Raw genomic sequence first — 10,989 nt, forward strand, 5'->3', positions numbered from 1 at the left:
TTATATTTTACATCCTTGCTCTTTAAATTATTTACCAGAGTTAAAATTACAGCTGTAACTGAAACACAACTAGAGAATATAGAGGAGGTTCAGTCACGTGATATAACGTCACCGCTTTGCCCATCAAAACAATTGTCCGCCATATTGGTTGCTCATTTTACGTTACCTTGCTCGTTCACTCTATTATGTCCACTTGGAAAAAAGGAATCTTACCTGGCTATGCAGCCGATTTGAAAGTTAATGCTTTGATAAAATATAAAGAGATAATTTCTTTTATTGGATGGAATTCATGAAATGAAACCAACAGATTTCATCCAACGATTTAATCACATGGCCCACTATAGAGCATAGAGATATATTATTATTATTATTATGGAAAGTATATAGCAGGCGTTACTCAAAGGTATTTCCTCTAAGGGAATGAAATGAAGTGAGAAGATCTTAGACGGAAGGGAAAGTGATTGGTGGCAGAGGCCAAAGAGGATGAAGGTGGGAAGAGAAGTTGGAAAATGAAGGGGGGCGGTCATGAGCCACAGCGGGACGTAGAATTGAACAGTGGAGGATACACAGGCTACCGGATGAAACAATAGCTATATACAGAGGATATAGTTGCAGTACCGTATAGGTGCAGTACACTGTAGAAAGTAGCATACCTTGGAAATATAAATACAAGTATAAAATGGTGTGACCAAGAGCAGTACATAGGCCGTAGTGTAACACTATGGAGCAGAAGTATGCGAGGACAGATGTACAATACACGGAAGTAGGAATATACAAATACATTAAACAGTAACTATGACATGACATTGCCGCGGAGAGGAGTTAACAAATACAGGTGTACCGATGGCAAAGCCAACACAATATAGAGGTAATTGCGGAGGAAGAGTCTACGTCCGTTACATATTAACCCGTGATGAAAACGTGGCCAGGCCGCAGGAGCGGGCCAGGCAAACAGTACAGATAATTGGGAAGAAGGTACAAGAAGAAAACTTAAGTTAAAATTATCTACAGAGCTACATGCATACGGAATTACAGTTGTTACAACGAGATACATCTCGAAATGCGATATATCCAATATACATAAACAGGAATATTTAGTACATAAGAAACCAGTTACTGAGTATTTATACACAGAAATCCATCAGCATGGGACAGAGCCCACTTACTTGGAAGGTGCTCTCGAGGAGGACCCTTCAGTTGGTGCTAGTCCCTTGATGAGTATTAGGAGGGTCAAGGGCTGCAGTAGATTTCAGAAAGTCGATAATGACACTGTAGATGTTTCGGTCTTTAAGCAACTTGCTGTGTGAGCAGGGCCAGCTGTAATTATTCTTGAGTACCTCGCCCATCAGCCTTATCCGTTGTTGCTCGTGGAACTTGCAATCCCAGAGAAGGTGCCTGGTGTCATGTATAGATGAGTTATCACACGGGCAGGTGTCGATAGATTTGATGTTAAATCTCTTCAGGTATGCATTGAAGCAGCCATGCCCGGTAATTAGTTGTGTCAGTTGGTAGTTCGGGGTGAAGTAAGTCTACTTTAACCTATCACCAATGTCCGGGATAAACTCATAAGTTTTCTTCCCGTAACACCGTTGTCCCATTCACGTTGCCACAGTTTGAGGGCCTGGTCATAAGCCCAGGACTTAACTTTAGACCAGGCGATTTCTTAGTGGAGATTTCTTAGTAGGATCTTACTGTAAGAGTAGATGAGGCCGGAACTGGTAGCCTGCTTTGCAAGCCAGTCCGCCGCCTCATTGCCAGGGACACCAGAGTGCCCACGAACCCACTTGAAGTGAAGCGTGTGCTGGTGCGTATTTGTAGAAAGTAGGTGACGGATTTTTGAAATGTACTCACCTCTGTTGTATGGACTGTAGAGGGAGTGAAGAACAGTCAACGAGTCCGTGTAAACACAGATGTCCATTTCATGGGGAAACCACTCCTCGTACACGTGTTCCACAGCCTTATAGATTGCGAGGATCTCGGCCTGTGGAACCGAGCAGTGGGACCCTAGCCTGAAATCAGACCTGTGTGTTGTGTAGTTTCTGTAATTAAACAGAACAAAAGCTGCACCAACACCGCCACTGTGGAGCGAACCATCCGTGTAGATAGATACGTCCATATGATGGGTATGGGAGGCACGGTTCTGAAGCCAAGGATACTCTTGATAACTGTTTGAATTGATGGATTTACTTTCTATCTTATAACGATTCAAGTCCTCCTTGAGCTGAGGGTCGAGAGTCAGTGAGAAGTCTTTGCAGTTATTGCAGGAGTCTTTTGAGTGATTATTAGTTGCCACAGCCACATGAGCATTCTGGCTTTAATGTGGGCCGGTAGAAGGCCGGCAATGACAAGCAGGGCGGAAGTAGGAGCCGTGCGATATGCCCTGCAGATACGAAGGGCAGCAATCCTCTGTGCCTTGAGGAGTTTACGTTGTGTATGCACTTTCTTAGTGGCGGCTGCCCAGATGGGGGCAGCATAAAGGAGGATCGGCTCGATAGCCCCTAAATAAATGTGCTTGGCAGCCTTATAACCGACTCCCCAGCTATGTTCTTGGCTATGCTAAAGAGGGCATTTGAAACCCGGGCCGCCTTAGCACTGACCATCTCGATGTGCCTTGTCCACTGAAGTTTCTGTTCAAAGACCACGCCAAGATAGGTGAACTCAGTCTTCCTTTGGAGATGGTTACCGTCAATGTGGATCCTCGGGCTCCTCTGTAGGGGAGTGTTCTTAGAGAAGATGATGTACGAAGGTTTACTGAAGTTTATGGGGAGCTTCATGCGGTTGCTCCAGTCCGCCACTTTGCTGAGGATGTTGTTACTGAGGACGAGGAGAATACCACTGTTTTGGTTAGAAACCAGGATGATAGTGTCATCAGCGTATCCTTGGACGAGGGCATCATTCAAGCCATTGAGGGTAGTTAGAAGATCGTTGTGCACAATAGTCCATAGGCCAGGACCCGAGATGGAGCCCTGGGGGCAGCCTTTGGTGACACGATGAACATAATTGTAGGTGGTAGAGTACATGCCTGCCTGGCGATCTTCCAGGAAGCTACTGCAGATCGAGAAAAGATTCCGTGGGCAATGATAAGCCTGGAGCTGCCGAAGGATAGAAGGCCACCATAAATTGTCGAAAGCACCCTGGAAGTCGATAGAGATAAGCAGAGTGTGCTTACCTTCTTCTTTAGCATTTTGAATGTGCTCAACTATGGTAGAAAGAGCAGTGATGGTCGACTTACCAGGGGTGAAACCATGTTGGTGCGAACTAAGGTGGTTGTTAGTTCTAAGGTGGCGAAGGATCCTGCTGTTTATCAGTCTGTCTAGGACCTTCCCCAGGATGGAAAGGAGGCTGATAGGTCTGTAGTCCTTAGGATGAGTGGGGATGTCACCCGGGCGCTTACTCATGAATTTAACGGAGGCAATCTTCCATTGGCTCGGGAAATAACCCAGCGAGAGGCAGCGGTTAAAAATAGTGACAAAAGTAGTTGGAATAGGAGCGAAGGCTTCCCTTACCATTTTCCCCGTGATCCGATCGATTCCTGGTGCTATTTTGATATTGACAAGATTAATTGCGTGGGCAGCATAGAGATATAGCAAATTATTTGGTTTTAACAACTAACGCTGTCACACCAGATCAGATGAAGGCATACAAATCACTTGATGCTCATAATTATTTGACAAGAGGATTTATACATCATGATATTTTATCAAGAGCCGTTCGTAATGAATTAATTTTGCTTGTAGGAAAGATATGTATCTTCATGTGAGACTTTCCACTACTCAACATAAACTGAGTTATGTAAAGATGAATGTAATTTTATATTTAGTCACATTTTAAATTGATTAAGTTGTATTTATAATTACCATCAAATTTTTTCTTTTGTATTTTTATTAATTAATTAATTAGCCTAATAAATATGGCTATAATAAATTAGAGCTTATCACATTAAGGTCTAACTGGAGCAAAATAGACTAAATTTTTACAAAAAAAAAAAAATATCCTTTAATTAACCACAATCAAATTTTTAGTAGAATGCATTTAGGACTTTTTTTTTTCTTTTTATAGCACTTTCATATCATTTCTGTCTTGCTCTTGCTTCCTTTGATTCGCTACTTTCTTCCATGTTTATTGTTGGGGTCCAATCTGAAAATTCTAAATCATACAGCTTTGTTGGTTTTCTTTTAAATGAAAAATAGTTTCATAATAAGTTTTGTTCTCATACACGTACACAAAAGTGTACGTGTATGAGAACAAGTAGAGAAAAATGGGGAGCAAAATTTATAATAAAAAAGCAACTTTATAAGGCAGAATTTTCATCATTAGCCTTTCTAATTCATTCTAATATGTTCTTTCATGCCAAAATAGTCTGAGAAAATGTAAATGCATATTATTTTCTTCATAAACATTACTGTTCTATTTAACTAATTTTTTCCTCTGTAATTAATTTGTCTTTAAAACATTAAGTCCAGGCATGAAAGAGATATTAAGGTAAGAAGTTTATCTTTTCATTGCACATTTTACTTTAGTTTGTTTAAATATTAAGTAAAATCCTACATTTTATTTGTAACCTTTAGATTAAAAGTTAATTGTGTGTGTCACCGTATCCATTCTGAAGGAAACAGAGAATTTTATGACTCCACGAAAAAATTTTCTCAAAGATGGTTGTTTCGTAATATTTCACTGTTCCAACGATTTTTTTTCTACAGGGCATTCATTATTTTTCTCAAGATAAACGGAAAAACGACCGATCTTTATGCTTTCCGCGGTTGGAATCTCAACCAAATACTACGCAATGAACCATAATAAATTGAAATTAATCTTGAAAAATACGAGTTAGATAGAAATATGAGATCGACAACCAAACCAACAAGTAACCAATATGGTGCACGCTTCTTTGTGTAGTCTCTGTATATGTGAGTGGAGTCGTGTGACGTCACGTGCATCCCCTCTATATTTACTGAATTGTAAAATTGTATTGCAAAGTATAGTGCATTTTTACTAATAATCGTAAAGATTTCATTACATATTAATAATCTTACGATTAATATTTTAAAACTAAATTATTTTCGTATGCATCTTACGGATTATTTTAAGTTATTGCACTTTAAAGCTTTAAAAATAATTGAAGTAAATTGAAATTTAAATATATTTAGTTTCTGTTATGTCATACACGTTAACTGTTTTATGTTATGTCAAACATATTTAGTTATTGTTACTTCAAAGTTTTAAATAAATTCACAATCTTTTGAAATAAATTTGCTTGAATTACATTGACTTGCAAGTTCAAACTTATTAATTACTTAATACCATTAAAGATGAGAGAAGTTTATAAAGTATTAATATTAAATCAGAATATTTCTCAAAGCCTCTTACACAATGCAGTCAGTAGGTGGTAGTTCTCGAGGAGTAAATACGCCCGGTTATCATTATTGTCATGACTTTTCCCTGACTAAGTTAATAAAATAAATTTAATAATTGTACATTAATATATGACAATTATACATCATTTAATATTGTCTTAATTATTATATATATACAGTATTTTAAAATTCTCCATGATAAACAATACACATGATGATTCAGTAAAATTATGTTTTCTCTGTATGAAGTTTATTATAAACTTGAATTTATTACGAAACGCATTAAAGTAACATTATAATTGGAATTTATGATAAAATACGTGTTACTTTCGAATCGAAAATATTTTTCTAACCTATAAATATTACTTATAAAAGTTCTACAGCTTGAAAGCTTTAAATCGTATATTTAATGTGACAATTATTCTCCGCGATCTGTTTAGTGTAAAAACATTGATAATTTAAATACAAAAATCTTGAAAATAGTTCATGAGTCTAAAAATAGTAGATTAGGTAAGAAAAAACAATTTAATCTATTCTAAATTAAGTTCGTTATTGATACGAAAAAGAAAATAGAGAAGCAATCTCTCTAATATATTTCGTATTAATAACGAACGATATAGGCCTATTACTAATATAAAAGCCGTCATCTGTGTGTGCGTGCGTGTGAATTCCTTATAACTCCTGCAATTTTTGTCCAATTCAGACGAAATTTTGGTCATATTCGTTTTATGTTCTGAGAAAAAGTATAAGCTACTTATTTTGCGAAAATATTAGCTACAGTAGAATCCCTCTAGTCCGCCCTCGGCTAGTCCGTCACTCCGGTTAATCCGACCGTGGTCGGAGTCGAGAAACTTGTCCCGACTCGTCGGTGACTCACTGTCCGTGCCGTTTTTCTGTGTTGGTTACAGTACATGTTTCACATTGTGTGTACATGTACAGTTTTGTGTGTGTTTTCAACATGTCAGGAGNTTTTGTTTCTTGAAAAATTGTGAAATTTATATAACATTCAGCATTAGCATTTTTCTTTTACTAACAAATAAGTAAAGCTGTAGTGTTGCATATTATGTAACTTTTAAAAACAGTAACATTTTAAAAGAAATAAAAGTTAAGTTTATTTTCATAATAATACACAATCATTTATAATTTCAATTTTAGGAAGTATTTTAATTGCATTTTGAATCTTGTTCATTACAATTAATTTATGTAAACTTAGTATATCTTTCAATTACTCTCATAAAGTGAATTACGTTTCAATAACCTCATTTAGTTCATGCTTGAGAGGGAATTTCCCGTAAGTTGCTGTTTTAAACATACTTCATTAAATTTAAAATTTAAACTTTAAAAAAAGATAGCGTCATCGTGTCACTTCTATAACAAATTTTTAAAAAAAATCTTTCTATAGTGGCGTGACGTTTCATTATCCAATCGAAAGTAACGAGCTCGTTATTTATTTACAAGTGTTATCGCTCATCTAACTAACGTACTATACATACAATCTATTTTTGTTTTATCAACTTGGAATTAAGAAATGGCTTTTTATCAATCACCAAAACAATATTAAGGTGTCTATTACTAAAGGAAGACAGCTAAAAAACTTTTAAAAGACAATAATGTTTACTTAGAATGTAGTGTATAAAGAAATTTTATAAAGAAAGATTTTAATATAATGGTCTAAATCTGTTTGTGTCTATAATTCTCTATAACTCCTACTTTTTTGTCCACGACACGTGAAATTTTGTTTTGTTGCTCTTTATGTTACAACAGATAATATAAACTACTTTATAAGTTGTTAATATATATAGATATATTATATATAGATATATTAACAACTCAAATTTCTTGAAATCTCTACTTTCTCATAGAAAGTATTCCGTCATGCTTGACGGGGGAATTTCTACTATAGAATACTTTTTTAATGTTTAAAAATTGAAGAGGAACTCTCTTATCTAATGACATATTCAATAGTTTTATTAAATAGGATATTTATTGGATAGAAAATATCAGGATGTACTAATAGTTTTAAATTTAAAAAGTTTATTTTTTTATATCTTAATGAAATGTCTTCTTTTAAATAAATGTAATTTGGTCGTCAGAAAAGTTTCATCTCATCTAAATGTTTTAAATTCTAAATCAAACTATTGATGTTTTTATACTAATTAGATAATTTTTTAAAATTAAATCTTACAAGATAAAAAAACATTATTTTTATTTAAGTAGTAGATATGTTTTTGTATAGACTTAATATTAAATTCAGATTTTACAACAAAATTTTAGCGAAGGAAAACATGATATATTTTTCAAATTGCTCTTATATACTTAATCCAAAAACATAGCTTAACCCTCCAATTCACAGATAGATAAAAAGAATAAATAAACAGCGAAAAATTTATATGAACATTTCTAAACAATAAAAATATCCAATTGTAAGACAAGATTTAGCAACCCGACGTGATGTTTTTTCGAAGTGATGTTGGTACAGATTTCATTTTCACGGAAGATAATGCCAGCATAGAAGGATACCCTTGTCAATGATTTTCTTGACAGTGATGATATTTTTTGCATAGAATGTTCAGCAGGATCTCTAAATCTAAATCTTATAGAATGTATGGGATACTCGAAGTGCATCACATCAGCTTCTACCAAGAACATTTCAGAAGCTTCATGTAACTCTTGTTTAAGAATAGACTTTGCTCCCGACAGAAATGATAAACATTATAACTATCAAGAGCAATCGTTGTGCAGTGTGTGTGCCTGCAAGAGGCATCCATAATTTATGCATAATTTCAGTACAAAAGTACAATGCTCAGTACTTTTTCTTGGTTTTCTTTTGGTTTGGCGTAATTTAGATAAAGTTTTTTCATTTTCAATTATTTTTGCGTGAAGAATACAATATTCTGTTTGTATATTAAGTTTCAGACTATTATGACCAGTAATTCCTGAAATAAACTATAGACCAAATTAATGATTGTTCTTAGTTTTTCTTTACGTGTCGTATAAAGAAATACAGTAAACTGTAAAATAATATATGTGTGTCAATATTTTAATATAAAATACTATTAAGATATTTCAGATATCTAAATTGTATTTCACGTTTAATTTTCATTGGAATAGCTTACGTATTCATATACTGTACAGTATATATTTTATAACATGAGCTATAATTTAATATCTCTATTTAAAAATGATTAAACTGATTTATATAAATATTTTCCGATCACAATTTTAAAATCTTTCTTTGAAAAAACAACAATAATCTGTGTTGGAATCACCAAAAATGGACAAAATTAACAATTTGTCGTAATGCATCTTATCTTTATAATTAATATTTCATAAGATATCTTAAGGAAGAAAATTATGAATCTATATCATATTTGTTCTATGAATTTTTGTTTCTTGAAAAATTGTGAAATTTATATAACATTCAGCATTAGCATTTTTCTTTTACTAACAAATAAGTAAAGCTGTAGTGTTGCATATTATGTAACTTTTAAAAACAGTAACATTTTAAAAGAAATAAAAGTTAAGTTTATTTTCATAATAATACACAATCATTTATAATTTCAATTTTAGGAAGTATTTTAATTGCATTTTGAATCTTGTTCATTACAAATAATTTATGTAAACTTAGTATATCTTTCAATTACTCTCATAAAGGGATTAGAGGGGTTCTACTGTATAAAATAAATGTTTTATCGAATTCTGATCGGTGATTGTACTTACGTTGCAATAACCTCATTTAGTTCATGCTTGAGAGGGAATTTCCCGTAAGTTGCTGTTTTAAACATACTTCATTAAATTTAAAATTTAAACTTTAAAAAAAGATAGCGTCATCGTGTCACTTCTATAACAAATTTTAAAAAAAAATCTTTCTATAGTGGCGTGACGTTTCATTATCCAATCGAAAGTAACGAGCTCGTTATTTATTTACAAGTGTTATCGCTCATCTAACTAACGTACTATACATACAATCTATTTTTGTTTTATCAACTTGGAATTAAGAAATGGCTTTTTATCAATCACCAAAACAATATTAAGGTGTCTATTACTAAAGGAAGACAGCTAAAAAACTTTTAAAAGACAATANTTCCATGTTGTACGAGTTACTTAGATTTTACAAATACGTGTGCCGAGCTGTGAACGGCTCACGTATTTGTAAAATCTAAGTGACTCGTACAACATGGAATTCATATAACACGGAATTATCTACATTGTTATAGGGGGTCTACTGTATTTCCGAGGGCCTTTTCAATGCCGTAAAAATAAAATCATGTCCATTCTATCTTCTGAGTGGGGCAGAAAGGAAAGTTTAAAATTTAAAATGGAATTTCCAACTTTAAAACTTTTGAATTCTTAATTAAATAAATAAATAAATGAACTTTCATGGAGAATTTTTTTAAATTGATTATTAAATGATCAGTTTTGAAAAAAAGTTTTCGATAAAAGTTTATAATATTTTAAATGGAAAATCAAAAAATATAAAAAATTGGTTTTCCATTTGAAATTTTAAAGTTGCTTCGCCGTCCACCTAGAAGGGAGAATGGGCGAGGTTTTATTTTTACGGCATTAAAAAGTTAGCAGATAGATCGATAAAATTTTGTAGGCATGTTTATCTCAACATGGAGAAACTATGGATAGTTTTAAAAAATGGTTATATTTGTCGCCGCCAGGGCACTATTGTCGCAGTAGAACAAAGAAACTTGTTCAACATGTTTTTCATCACTTTGTCACATATTGCAATCGAGTTATCACATTAGCAACAACCGAAAGCAACATCTCGGGACTAATGAAATTCACTTCCTTTCAATTCAGCGTATCTTTATAGCGCTACTGTTGTGATGCTGCTGCGATAGTTGCGCCGTTATAGACCCTGACGGAAAAATTGCAACTATTTTTGAAATTCTATCTATAGTTTTCCCGTGACGAGATAAACGTGAATTTTATCGATCTATCTCTAACTGTTTTGTCTCCAGAGTGATCAAAAATGGCATACTTTACTCGTAATTATATATATCTTATACAAAAAAAAAATACTAGATATAAACGTTTCGATAAATTAAATTAAGAAATAAATTTAAATTTAAGTAAGCGAAACTTGAATGAAATATTAGATTTAAATCAGTAAAATACGCATAAGTATATTTTGTTATTATATGAATTATCTGTAGAGTAATCAACATTAATATCAACTTTTCTTCTTCAAACAAAATCATTTAGAAATTTCACTTTTTAAATATCATTTATCATTATTCTTAATAAAATAATTCATTGATAATTATGTAGAAGTTTTTTTGAATGCTTAATTCTTCAGAATAGTCAAATAACAATCATAAATTGCACTTAATACTCAAAATTATATTACTACTTCTAAAATCATACATTAAATTTAGCAACAAATCAATATCGAGTGCTAAATATAAGTTATGACTTTGACATCATTTAAGCTAGTCTACATTTCCAGGATGTAGAGAAAAAAGAAAGAAAGTCAGGAAATAAAATCAGTTATAATACATCACTCAAAAAGTATAAAGCTTTGTTTATTATCCCAAATGATATTATGACCTTAATAAAAAAAATACTAACTTGTAAGATAAAAAATTTATTTTTGAAGTTAATAAGTTTTGCAATCATCACACAA

The sequence above is a fragment of the Centruroides sculpturatus genome, unplaced genomic scaffold (assembly GCF_000671375.1).
Source record: "Centruroides sculpturatus isolate CEXI.00-Female unplaced genomic scaffold, Cexi_2.0 scaffold362, whole genome shotgun sequence".
Lineage (NCBI taxonomy): Eukaryota > Metazoa > Arthropoda > Arachnida > Scorpiones > Buthidae > Centruroides > Centruroides sculpturatus.